This window comes from Ornithorhynchus anatinus, chromosome 15 (genome assembly GCF_004115215.2).
Source record: "Ornithorhynchus anatinus isolate Pmale09 chromosome 15, mOrnAna1.pri.v4, whole genome shotgun sequence".
NCBI classification, from domain to species: domain Eukaryota; kingdom Metazoa; phylum Chordata; class Mammalia; order Monotremata; family Ornithorhynchidae; genus Ornithorhynchus; species Ornithorhynchus anatinus.
The window spans coordinates 6079018-6093034 of record NC_041742.1 but is presented as its reverse complement, the minus strand read 5'-3'; the positions used below and the strand labels follow the sequence as shown (position 1 = coordinate 6093034).

The following is a 14017-nucleotide window of genomic DNA, read 5'->3' as shown; positions in this document are numbered from 1 at the left end:
ATTCTCTGGCTCTTCTCCCAGATCGGCCTGCCTCAAAGAGTGATTTAAGAGAAGGTAAGGTATCTTAACTGGCTATTTAGGAGGAATTAAATATTGGAAATGGTTTCTGAGGGTCATTAAGGAAATTTACGATACTGATAGCCGAACTCATCTCCCCGCCACAGCCACCTGGACCAGGAAGCGTGGACTCTTCTTCTGCCAGCCCTGCTTTGTCCTGGGAGCACTGTCAAAGAGTTGGGACTACTGTCAGTTGGCTGAGAGCACAGATTCGCTGTCTCAGCTGGAGGGAAAGGCTGCAGTTCATCTTTTGACGCTGGGGTCCTCACCCCATTTTGTAAGGGCACTAAGCCTCTCCCTATTAGACGTTTCCATATGAAGGTCAGAGGTCAGCAAGCAGAGGAAAGTCAAAGGGATGTGGAGCCAGAGGGGATTGGAAGAGGTGGTGGAGGTTTCCCTGTGCTTGGTATGTTTGAAATTGCCCATTATTTCATAGCCTATTGAAGGATTCCGTCCCTTGTACACAACAACAGCTGACTAGTATCATGCTAACCAGGTAGCCATTTCAAAGAAAGTAAAGATTCTGCTCTAAATTAGGGGTTTTAAAATCCTAGGGTTTTTCAATCAAGATCTCTTTCTATCAGGTTGGACTGTGTCCAACCTAATTGACTTGTATCTACCCAGTGCTTGGCACAAATATAATAATAATAATAATGATGGTATTTGTTAAACGCTTACTATTTATTGTCTAAATAAACAAGCAAAAAAGCAGTGTGGGAAACAAGCAAATTGGGTTGGACAAAGTCCATGTCCCCCAAGCAGCTCAGTCTTAATCCCTGTTTTACAGATGAGGGAACTGAGGCACAGAGAAGTGAAGTGATTTGCCCAAGGTGACCCAGAAGACAAGTGGCCGATCAGGATTAGAAGCCAGGTTCTTCTGTCCATTAGACCGTGCTGCTTCTCCTGTAAATGCTTAGCTAGTACCATTAATAATTAAGGATTATAAAACAGATGACTAACTACACTTCTCCTATAGACTTAAATAAGGCATAGTTGTTCAGGGATATTGTGGGAGTTTCAGTTTTTTATTTTAATCTTATTCAATAGTAACGACCTAAGCAGGAGTAATGGAGCAATGGCCTAATTCAAAAGGTTCCCAGAAAAAATCCACAAGGATGTTTGATGTTCATTTATCCACTCACCAGAAGTGGAACAAATTAAACTCTGGATCTGGAGCATTGATTCTAGGATTAATAAGGTTCTGAGTTTCCAGTTCTGTGCCTTGAATGTTAAAAAATGTCCACCCCAGCCACCCATTGAAACAAAACAGAAAGAACCCTTGTTTACGGATTCAGCAAGGAAGTGGGAGACGAGTCAGAACATCTCTAACTATTAGAGATTCATGCTTATTTATTCCAAGACCTTTTTTCTTCCCCTAGATCATCTAATCAGATTACTAAATAATGAAATAAAAACAAAAAGTTAAATATGAGTGTTCTCTTCGAGTCCAAGAGAATGGACAAGCAAATATCTGTTCTCAGAAATGCAATGGCTAGACTGAAAGCTCTTTACGGGAAGGAATCGTGTCTACCATTTTTATTATATTGTACTCTCACAAGCACTTAGTACAGTTCTCATCACACAGTAAGTGCTCAATAATTTATTGAGGAACGGTGTGGTCTAGCAGAAAAAAGCCCGGGGCTGGAAGTTAGAGGATCTGGGTTCTAATCCCAGCTCTGCCACTTGTCTTCTATCTGACCCCGGACAAGTCACTTAACTTCTCTGTGCCTCAGTTACCTGATCTGTAAAATGGGGATTAAGATTGTGAGTCCCATGTGGGACATGGATTGTGTCCAAGTTTATTAGCTTGCATCTACCCCAGGACTTAGTTCAATGCCTGGCACATAGTAAGAGTTTAGCAAATACCATTAAACAAATGAAAGTAAAATTGATCACTGACTGACTGAGAGAAGTTGTAAGCAGTCTAAAATCTGAGATACAAGAAGTCTAAGATACAAGATTTCAATGTACCAGCGGCACAAATGTTGGAGGAATGCTCATTGTAGGCAGGCAGCTGGTCTATCAACTCTGTTCTGCAGCGAGAAGCAGCATGGCTCAGTGGAAAGAGCACGGGCTTGGGAGTCAGAGGTCATGGGTTCTAATCCCGTCTCCGCTGCATGTCAGCTGTGTGACTTTGGGCAACTCACTACATTTCTCTGGATCTCAGTTTCCTCATCTGTAAAATGGGTATTAAGACTTGAACCCCAAGTGGGACAACCTGATCACCCTGTATCCCCCCCAGTGCTTAGAACAGTGCTTTGCACATAGTAAGCGCTTAACAAGCCCAATCATTATTATTATTAATACTGTTTTCTCTCAAGCACAGTGCTCTGCACGGCAGCAGCGTGGCTCAGTGGAAAGAGCATGGGCTTTGGAGTCAGAGGTCATGGGTTCGAATCATGGCTCGGCCACTTGTCAGCTGTGTTACTTTGGGCAAGTCACTTAACTTCTCGGTGCCTCAGTTCCCTCATCTGTAAAATGGGGATTAAGACTGTGAGCCCCACGTGGGACAACCTGATTCCCCTTTGTCTACCCCAGCGCTTAGAACAGTGCTCGGCACATAGTAAGCGCTTAACAAATACCAACATTATTATTATTAAGTGCTCAAAAAGAACCATTGATTGATTGAGCTAGTTGGGTTGTGTCTTCTCAGGAAAAAGATTCTGGGAAAGTTACTAATTTGAATAGTGACACTTCTTTTTTTTTCCCGTGTGAAGGCTTTTGGTCTCAGATTTAGAGTAGTGAAGGATTGATGTCATTGGAAGCAGTTTGGAGGCAATCCAAAGTTTCATAACAACAAAGGGAAAAACAGTCAGGGATGAATGATATCACAGGGCGTCCTGAAGAAGGAAGAAAGGATAAAGCTTCTGATGGCACAAATCCTAAAGGGGCATAGATAGTCACTGGGAATTCAACATGTGTTTGAGCAGCTATGTATGAATTCACGCCTAAATGCAGAAAGGAAGCAAGGGATGTTATTTCCACCAAGCTGGGTGCATTTGTTCCAGTTCCCATATTGAGGTGGTTGTTTTTAAGTCTGGATCCAAACCTGTGAGATACAGACTTGCAATTCCCTGCCCCCTCCTTCCCACACCCCTAGATTGTTTATAAAATGGCTTACTAAATACAAAATCCACTTCCACCGAGGAAGATAGGAGGAGATTTGGTTTGGATTCCACTTCCCAAGGACACAGCCTGCCTCAGTTGTGGGAATGGCCCAATTGACAGCGGACGTTAGATAGGAGGAAAAGCAAAACAAGAAGGGTTTTATTACCCAGACCCTCTGACATCAATAATGAAGGGGAAACTCATACCATATACAGATGACTAAGGAAGATCTGTTTTTTAGATCATGTCCAAGATGAAAGGCAGAGTGGGAGAGGAAGGAAGGCATTTCCATCTTCATTTTGAGATGCACAGATGAAGGAAACTCTACTATTGCATTGAATTGCTATTAATTAACATTATTGTGACTATCACACCCCCAGAATATTTGCAGGGGAAATAGTTCTTCCACTTCCAAAAGTATCTCACAACTTGGCATAAGGAGGATTTCCTGATTTCAGACATTTCCAGGCCTCAAAGAGAAATTGTTGCTCGATTAAATTGTCTTTATTGCTCACTTGTAAGCTGAAAATATGACTTGATATGCTGTTAGAAAAACAACAACAATAATAATATTTGTGGAAATTAAGGGCTTACTATCTGTCAAGCAGTGTACTGAGTGCTGTCATAGACACAACATCATCAGGTCAGCCATAGGCCCTGTCCCACATGGAGCTCACAGTTAAGGTAGGAGGGAGAACAGGTATTGGGTCCCCATTTTACAAATCAGGAAATGAAGGCAAAGAAAAGTTAGTGACTTGCCCAGGTTCACACAACAGTCAAGTAGTAGAGCTCAGGATTAGAACCCAAGCCCTCTGACTCCCAGACCCCCACTCTTTCCACTAAACACTTTTTAACCGCCCAATTAAATTATACATTGGTTTACCGGTTGAGCCACATTCTACTGGGAGTGAAAGATTATGATCTTTTCCTTGATTACAGTGAGAACTTGTTGAACAGGGCTTCTTCTGACACCAAAGCAAAATTTCTCCAATGCACGATAAGCTGCAAAAAACAATCTTTTCTCATCAAGCCCTGAACTTTGGAAGGGACAGTCAAAGGAAATAGTGTCTGGGTGTAATAGCATTTAAATTTGCATGCTTTGTGGAATAATTTGCTTTTAAAAAGGAGGGCGAAAAGAGAGTGTGACCCAAGTTATTTGCATTCTACTTGAGACAAATGAGAGCTAGAAATCACATAGAGAAATATCATCTTGAGCATTCTAGCTTCATGGGGGATACTGCAGTTTGAAAGCTGCTACAAATGTAAAGTTCAAATTTCAGAGATATAATAATAATGTTGGTATTTGTTAAGCACTTACTATGTGCAGAGCACTGTTCTAAGCGCTGGGGTAGAGACAGGGTAATCAGGTTGTCCCACGTGAGGCTCACAGTTAATCCCCATTTTACAGATGAGGGAATTGAGGCACAGAGAAGTTAAGTGACTTGCCCACAGTCTACCTTTTCAGGTTTGCATTTTGACGAAGCAGACTCTTTCACTAGTCTTTGAGGTACTCACATATGCCCTGCTCGGCTATATCAGTGGATCAATCAGAGCTATTAGCATGATCTAGTGGATAGAGCATGGGCCTGGGTTCTAATTCTTTCTCCTCCAGTTGTCTGCTGTGTGACCTTGGGAAGTGACTTTACTTCTCTGTGACCCAGTTACCTTATCTGTAAAATGGGGATTAAGACTGTGAGCCCCAAGTGGGACTGGGATTGTGTCCAACCTGATTAGCTCGTATCTACCCCAGTGCTTAGAACAGTGCTTGACACATAATAAGTGCTTAACAAAATGCCGTTATTATTATTATTATTATTGTTATTGTTGTGTGCAGAGTGCTCTACTAAGCACTTGGGAGAGTACAATACAAAAGAGTTGGTTGACACATTCCTTGCCCACCAAGAGCTTCCAGTCTCCAGGAAGGTAATAATCATCATTATTACTATGCTGGCAATTGTTAAGCACTTACTATGTGCCAAGCACTGTTCTAAGCACTTGAGTAGACACAAAGTAATCGGGCTGGAAGCAGTCCCTGTCCCCCATGGGGTTTCCAGTCTTAATCCCTATTTTACAGATGAGGTAACTGAAGCACAGAGAAGTTAAGTGACTTGCCCGAGGTCACACAGCAGACAAGTGGTGGAGCCAGGATTAGAACCCACATCCTCTGACTCCCAAGCCAGTGCTCTTGCCTTTAGGTAATATTAATTTAGGTTGTGGTTTTGTGAATGGCTTTTTGATACACAAAAGATTTCTGGATTCTTGGTTTTACAGGAGACAATTTAGCAGGATTCAGGGTGGTGTTGGTGACTTGGGAATTCACCTAGCATGTCTCTTCTCTCTGGGCAATGACTGCTGAAGTCTCCTAGCTATCATTTCAGACACTCTGTGTGTTGGGACATACTGTCTCTCAAACATCACTTCAGTGCACTTCCTGAAGACCTGAGCCGTTAAATGGTTCACTGCTATTTTGCTGAAGGAAGAGAATAGTGTGGCGTCAAATTCCCAAGACACCACCAGCTCCAATAATAATAATGATGATGGTATTTGTTAAGCACTTACTATGTGCCAAGCAAACTGTTCTAAATGCTGGGGTAGATACAAGGTAATCAGGTTGTCCCATGTGTGGCCCACAGCCTCAATCCCCATTTTACAGATGAAGGAACTGAGGCACAGAGAAATTAAGTGGCTTGCCCAAGGTCACACAGCAGACGAGTGGTAGAGCCAGGATTAGAACCCACATCTGACTCCCAAGCCCGAACTCTTTCCACTAAGCCACGCTGCTTTAACTGCTTGCAATATGCTAAGCACTGTAGTACATTCAACAGAATCCAATCAGACACATTCCCTTCCCAACAGAGACATCACAGGCTAAAGAGAAGGGAGAACAGAAGTTTAACCCCCATTTTACAGATGAGGAAAGTGATGCATGAGGCCAGGCACTCTACCACCTGCTGGGACAGATACAAGATAGGTGAACACAGTCCAGGTCCCACATGGGCATCACAGTTTTCAACCCCGTTCTACAGATGAGGTAACTGAAGCATGGAGAAGTGAAGTGACTTGCTTAGGGTCACGTGGTAGACAAGTGGAGGAGGCAGGATTAGAACACGGGTCCTTCTGACTCCCAGGCCTGGGGTCTATCTACTAAGCCACACTGCTTCTCCTTGTGGTCTTTTCTGTAGTCTAGTCATTCCTCTAACTCAGGAGTGGAGAAGAGTTTCTCCCACCAAGTGATTCTTTTCAAGGCGCAAGGGGGACCCATTCCCCACTGACCCAACAGATCTGGGGTCAGGTGGGCAGTGGGTGGGTGCTGACTTGCAGAGGAGCCTCCAACAGCAGCTACAAGGGGAGCCAATGCTACTACTGATTTGGAGAAGCAGCGTGACTTAGTGAATAGAACACGAGCCTGGGAGTCAGAAGGACCTGGGTTCTAATCTCTGCTCTTGTCATTTGTCTGCTGTGTCACCCTGGACAAGTCATTTCACTTCTCTAGGCTTCAGTTATCTCCTTTGTAAAATGGAGATGAAGAGAGTGAGTGCCGTATGGGACTGGAACTGTACCCAACCTGATTAACTTGATCCCCAGTGCTTAGAACAGTGCTTACCCCATAGTAAGCGCTTAACAAGTACCATAATTATTATTATTATTATGACTTAGAGCCAGCCCTCTTGGAGAAGATGTGCCTTCAACAAGGCTTTGAATGCAGGGAGAGTCATTGTCTTTGTCGTCACTCACAAAGTTCCCTTCCTTTCCTTTTTGTCCTTTTTTGTAAGCTGCTGTGTAATTCCAACTCGATGACTTCTTTTTTGGAAACCACTACTACTGACTGCATTTCACAAGACCATCCTGAATCCTCCTAAAATCCCACCCCCTCTGGTAAACCTTTCACAATTAATTCCCAGAACTTAGTCAATCAATCGATGGTATTGAGTCCTTACTGTGTGTAGAGCACTGTACTAAGCTCTTGGGAGAGTACAATATGACTGAGTTGGTAGACACGTTCCCTGCACATATTGAGCATACAGTCTAGCTTACATTCTATGACATATAAACTTAGCAGCCAGCTGTAGCATTTATGGACTTATTTATCCCCTATGTCATTTTTTTTCAACACTTTAAGCTCACTGTGGGCAGGGAACATATCTAGCAACTCCATTGTCTTGCACCCCCCCCCCAAGGCATTAAGTACAGTGCTCTGAACACAGTAAGCGCTCAATAAATACAGTTGATTGTTACCCATCTTCAGCACTTATGTGCATACATTTATTCAATTATATACTATAGTGAAAGCTCCTCATGGGCAAGGAAAGTATCATTTCTCTGTTTTGTACTTCCCAAGGGCTAGGCATAGCACTAAATGGGTGCTCAATAAATATTACTACTACCAATTAATCAGTAGTATGTATTAAGTGCTTATTGTGTATAAAGGATAGTGCTAAACACTTGGAAGAGTACAGTACAGTAGACTTGGTAGACAGGATAATAATGTTGGTATTTATTAAGCGCTTACTATGTGCCGAGCACTGTTCTAAGCGCTGGGGTAGACACAGGGGAATCAGGTTGTCCCACGTGGGGCTCACAGTCTTAATCCCCATTTTACAGATGAGGAAACTGAGGCACAGAGAAGTTAAGTGACTTGCCCACAGTCACACAGCCGACAAGTGACAAGTGGCAGAGCTGGGATTCGAACTCATGAGGCCTGACTCCAAAGCCCATGCTCTTTCCACTGAGCCACGCTGCTGCTTCCCTAACAGCTTGACAGGATGCCCACTGTCAAGGAGTTTACAATCTTCTATTACTGCTAGCTAGAATAAGTGGTGTTATCCAAAAGGAGAAAATAAAAATCTAGGGGAAAAAAGCTCTAATATTTGAAGATACAGAGCTGCTCTTCTTGTTGTTACCTGACTCCCTAGTTAGTAAATTCCCTTACAAGTTTATTTCATCACAGGACTTTCAAGGGTTTTCAAAGTATTTGCACACAATACCCTACTTGTTTATGCCCAATCTCTACCCCAGAATGGTTACTGTAAGTATAAAGCAGGAGGAAAATGACAAAAGACAGGTTAAAAAAAAAAATTGACTCCACAGGAAATTAAAGCCTCAACCTCTTACACGGTTCTTCTCTTTTGCAGTAAATCACATCAGTAACGACTGTGCAACTGGATGAATCTTCCCCCTTTTAGTCTCAATCACTTGAGACTAACTCACCTATAAATGGAACTTATATTTTCAGCTTGAGTGGAAAAGTGAATACCCACTGATTATCCAAGGCACTTTATGAAGATTCTCACACACACACTCATGCCCACATGTGCACAGACACACCACATATGTCGCTTAGTGCAATCCAACAATAAAATGGACAGTGAAGATTTACTGAGGAAAAAGGCATGTAATAAAAACACATCATTACCTGACACATGAGCGCATTCTAAAGGAGAAGTCTAGGCACATGATTGGGAGATTAGAGGATTTCTAAGAATGACTTCAGAAGAAGCAATTGACTTACCTGAGTTACGGCTAAAAGGATTTCGACTGAAAACTCATTTCGTTTCCCCCATTTATGCTGTTCAGGCCAGAGTGTCCCGTGGCATTTCTCTCCTCTATGTCCTAAAAACAGTCCTCGCTTTGAAGCAGGCAAGAACCCCAGCCATGGAGATGTGAAATGCCACCAGGGAATCCGGCTCCTTGTTTGCTTTCTGTGCGTCACTCCACTCGGACAAAGGAAGCAGAACCGTCAGCTTTGCTTGGTGGAATTGTAGCTTTTCTTTTGAGTCCACATGCCAGCCAGGGCCATTTGAGGTTTGGATGGCAATGAAGGGTTTCAAAAAGTAAAAAAAAAAAAAAAAAAAAGTCTTTTTGATATCAAAACATTGGCCTTTCAAATATGACGAAACCCTTAGAGTTGACCTTCTGTCAGATGGTTTCCCACCTGACTCTCAAGTCTTCCCATGGACCAAACTCTGACATGCCACAAGGTTGAAGGCATCGGGAACTTTATCACCGTGACCGATTCTCTTGAGCTGCCCGAGCCTAATTGAAGTGTTATAATTACAGTATTTTTCTTTTTTCTTTTTTTTATGGTATGTGTTAAATACTTACTATGTGGCGGGCACTGTTCTAAGCCCTGGGGTAGATACAACGTAAGCACATTGGACACAGTTCATGTCCTACATGGTGCTCAAAGTCATAGTCCCCATTTTACAGATAAGGTCGCTGAAGCACAGAGTTTAAGTGACTTGCCCAAAGTCCCATAGCAGACAAGTGGCAGATGTGGGATTAGAACCCAGGCCCGTGCTCTATCCACTAGACCACACTGTTTCTTTCTTGATCAGGGTTCATTCTTTATTGTTTAGCAGATAAAGCTATGTCTTTGCAAATATAACACACCCAATCTGACTATGTATCTGTGTGCTGAAGGAAAATGCCTTCTTGCCTGAGATAATTTCTGACGCATAACTGACAATCTTGTACGCACAGCTTTTGAATGACCTCAAGGTATTCAGTTCTCTTGCTCATGGCTATGAGTATTCATCCATTGTGATGAGCTATCCTCCCATTATAGTGTAAGCTCTCTCAGGGCAGGGTTCATCTCTTTTGCTTCTTTGGTATGTTCTAATGCCCAACAAGAACCACTGATGACCCTGGGTTCTAAGTCTTATGGACTGAGGGCTCACATGGAGAAATTAATTCTAGTGCTTATGGTTTTCTCAGTCACTTTCATTCTCTCTTCCATGATGGTTGGTTGTCTGTTGGGGCACAGAGAGCCCAGTACAGTGTTTGTCACATAGTAGACACACAGTCCTCAAATACCTACCACAACAATTCTTTAAATTAATTCTGCTTTGCATCCCTTCTATGCACTAGCATTTCCCATCCAGCAGTTCAAAGCAAAGCAGGTGGCAATGATAATAGTGATAATAGTAACAATGATATTAAGTGCTTACTATGCACCAAGCAATGTATTGAGTGCTGCACAGCCTACAAGCTAGTCAGGTTGGAAAGAGTTTCTGTCCCATATAGGGCTTAGCGTAAGTAGGAGGGAAAACAGGAATTAAATCCCCTCTTTGCTAATGAGTAAACTGAGTAAAATGAAGTGACTTAATCAAGGTCATACAGCATGCAGGTGGAGGAGCCAGAATTAGACCCCAGGTCCTCAGACTCCCAGGCTCCTACATTTTCCATTAGGTCATGGTCCTTCTCATCATCTCTGGTCTGTGACTGAACATTGCTCTGGGGTTGCTAGTGCCATTCAAAGTGCGTGCTCCCCACGGTCCAAAGTTTCTTTAGCCTCCTCCATACCTAGTGATCATCAACATCCTTGTGCTCTCTTGTACCTCACTTGAGCTGAAAATGTTAGGTAAACCAACAAAGTGCGGTCTTTGAACAGATTTCCAAGTTGCCAGCAGAAAAGAAACTGAGCAGATGCTACTGCAAGTTCTCTCTTTCCACCCAGAGGTAAAACATGTTGGCTGAGGTGGAAATGGCATAAAATCATGGCACTAGATTTGCTAGGGATATTTGCTTGCCACTCTAAAGAATTCTGTCTGCTAATTGTTGTCCCTGAGGAATGTCTCCTAATCAGTCAATGATTGCCCAAGGCAAAGATTTCAGGAAAGCTGCCAGAAGAGTTGTAGAAGCTGATGCCAATTAAACATTTCCTTAAAGGGGATGGTTAATAGAGCAAGGATTCAAATCAGAGGACTTCTAGGGGCTATCTCATCAACTATGTTCTCTGAGTGGTCAAGACTCCATCCCAATGCCCAACCACATTACAGTTTGGGATGGGGGGGAGGGGCAAATCAGTCATTCAGGAATTTGGAAATCACTCAGAAAAGTATTTATTCTGCGAGAAGAGTTGGGGAAGATAGCATTGTGGAGGAAAGATGTGACAAAGGGGATCAGCCTAAATAAATACGGGCTTATGTCAAGCTGGTTGACTTTCCTAATGGAAAAACCGGTTCAGAGCTGCTACCACCGCCAATCTTGGAAAGAAGTTTGGAAGGTAATTTTTATTAATTGAACCATTTTTGCTTTTAAAAGCTCACTATTTTCCTGAGCATCGTGGGGAAGTGTGAAAATGGCTGTATTGTCTTAAAAACGGAATCTCCCTTCTTGAGCTTGGGTAATGGTTCAGCTATGAATATTATTGAATTTAATAGGTGAATTAGGGGCTGCTGTTGAGGTCTCCCTTCAGTAAGGAAATAGATCAGGCCCTATTCCATGAGTTTACAATAGAAGGTAGAACACAGAGTTTCAAAAAACAAGAAAAATTCAAGTGTATTGGGCCAGAATGCCTAGTGATTTCTATGCATGCATAAATGCACGTCAACACTTTGTAAAGTTAAGAACAAGGTTTTCAAAGGTGTATATGAAATTTAGATTGCCATAAAATTTAGTTTCAAAGGATTAATTACACTGACACTTAATTTCTTACTAAAGACTCTTTAGTCTTCTGTCTCTTCAGTCCTGTGTGTCAGAAGTCATCTTTATATCCCTCTCTTTCTTTGTTTTGAGTATCAAACTGACAGTCCAAGACCTGACCCCAGCTGACAACTTAGCAAATCTCGTTTTGGTATTAGTTTATTCATGTCTTCTAATTGTGTCTCACCTGAAACAAGGTTAAGCCAGAAGTGGGCCTTATGTCTCCTAGAAAAACCTAGTCCAATGCAGACATAAATTCACCAACATTAAATATGACTGTTTCTTTAAGGAATAAGCTACATGGCTGAAAGGATTTGATTAATAATAATGTTAATAATGTTGGTATTTGTTAAGCGCTTACTATGTGCCGAGCACTGTTCTAAGCGCTGGGGTAGACATAGGGGAATCAGGTTGTCCCACATGGGGCTCACAATCTTAATCCCCATTTTACAGATGAGGTAACTGAGGCCCAGAGAAGTTAAGTGACTTGCCCACAGTCACACAGCTGACAAGTGGCTGAGCGGGGATTCGAACTCATGACCTCTGACTCCAAAGCCCGTGCTCTTTCCACTGAGCCACGCTGCTTCTCTAAGTATATTTCTTAGTACTATGTGCAGAGCACGGTACTAAGCGCTTGGAAGAGTAATGCCACCTTCTTCAGCATCTTGCAAAAAAGCCTAATCACTTTCCACCGACATCAATTATCTTTCCCCAATCCAGCCACTCCCTGGGAGGAACAAGTTAAAAAAATATTGATATTCTTTGTTGTATTTCTGGCACAAATCACGATTGACTATCCGTAGTCTGCTTTTTTAGAGTGAGATGCAGAGCACTATCTAGTGTATTTGATAAAAGCATAATTATTGATTCATTGAGGAATCTGTCAATAGGGATTTTATTGACAATAAGAGAAACCCTTTATTTTTAGCTGATTTTAAGTAAAATAATGACTGTGGTATTAAGCCCTTACTGTGTGCTGTGTTCTGTACCAGGTGCTGTGGTAGATACAAGTCCCTGTCCCACGTGGGACCTCAGTCTATTGGGAGGGGGAACAGGCACTGAATCTCCAGTTTGTAGATGAGGGAACTGAGGCACAGAGAAGTGAAGTGTCTTGTTCAACCCCACACAGCTAGTACATAGAAGAGCCAGGACTAAAACCCAAGGAATCACATACAGACTGATTCAATTACGTTAAACTCACTTATTCAAACATCTTCAAAAATTTTACTTAAAGGTCAAGCCTACAAGGATGGGATGTGGATGATGTTCTTCACACCCTTTTCCCCCCTGCAAGTTTAAAGGAGCTACCCATGATTGCTTTTTCTTAAACTTAAAGCTTCTTCTCCAGGACCTTCTTGTCAAGGTGCAGCTTTGTAGAGAAGATTCTCCCTTACTTACTGTTTTCTCTGTTTTTTCATGTTGGCCTGCATTTGTATATTCAGCTTTTCCTAATGGGCCCATCCCCACCAACCTTCCCCACCTCCCTACTCCCTTTTAAAATTGAGCCCCTGAAAACCAGGGGCCAAGCCTTTTTCTGTAATCTTCATCAGCATTTAGTACAGTGCTTTGCACAAAGCAGGTGCTAAACTACCAGCAAATTATTAAATTAACATGTTTGTTGGGTATTTTACTTTTTAAGGTGCCTATGACTTCTGAGGTTCAGAAATGCTTACCTCCTTTTATGAAGAACTGGGAGGAGGAAATCACAAGTGAGGGAAAGGGGGAGTGGCTCAGGTTGACGGGAGTTTATCCCATATCTGTGAGCCCCACCTGCCTAGAAATGGTAATTCTCAAGACAGGTCCACCCTGGGTTGATAACTGTGAACACATTAACAAGAAGCAGTGTGGCTTAGTGGGTGAAACATGGGTCAGGGAGTCAGGGTCAGGGAGTCAGAAGGACCCAGGTTCTAATCCCAGCTCTGCCATATGTCTGCTGTGTGACCTTAGGCAAATCACTTAACTTCTCTGGGCCTTTGTTACTTCAACTGTAAAATGGGGATTAAGAGTGTGAGCCACATGTGGGACAGGGACTTTGTCCAACCCGATTAATTTATATCTACCCCAGGGTTCAGAACAGTGTTTGGCACATGGTAGAGGCTAAACAAGTACAATATAATAATAATAGTTGTGGTATTTAAGCTCTTACTACGCACCACTGTACTAGGTACTGGGGTAGATGGGCGATCAACAGGTCCCACAAGGGGCTCCAAATCCATCAGAGGGAGAACAGATATTGAATAAGCATTTTGCAGATGAAGGACCCGAGGTATAGAGAAGTAAAGTGACTTGCTGAAGGTCACACAGCAGGTGAGTGGCATAGGTAATAATAGCACGCAGGTCCCCTAACTCCCAGGTCAGTGCTGTCTCTACTAGGCCCTATGTCGGTTAGGATTGACTCTTTGTGTTGTCAAATTGTACTTTCCAAGCG

General features: G+C 42.6%; 1 protein-coding gene across 2 annotated transcripts in view; it reads right to left on the bottom strand.

Annotated features, from left to right (window-relative positions):
• KCNJ16 (potassium inwardly rectifying channel subfamily J member 16) overlaps positions 1–14017 on the bottom strand; it is a 50720-nt gene that overhangs the window by 18893 nt on the left and 17810 nt on the right. The window contains exon 1 of one of the 2 annotated variants that reach the window (XM_001509337.6): positions 8675–8788. The exons of the other annotated variant lie outside the window; for it this stretch is intronic. The gene's annotated coding sequence lies outside the window, so the exon portion shown is untranslated. Of the gene's footprint in view, positions 1–8674; positions 8789–14017 lie in introns of those variants that run through there. 2 annotated transcript variants of the gene reach the window in all.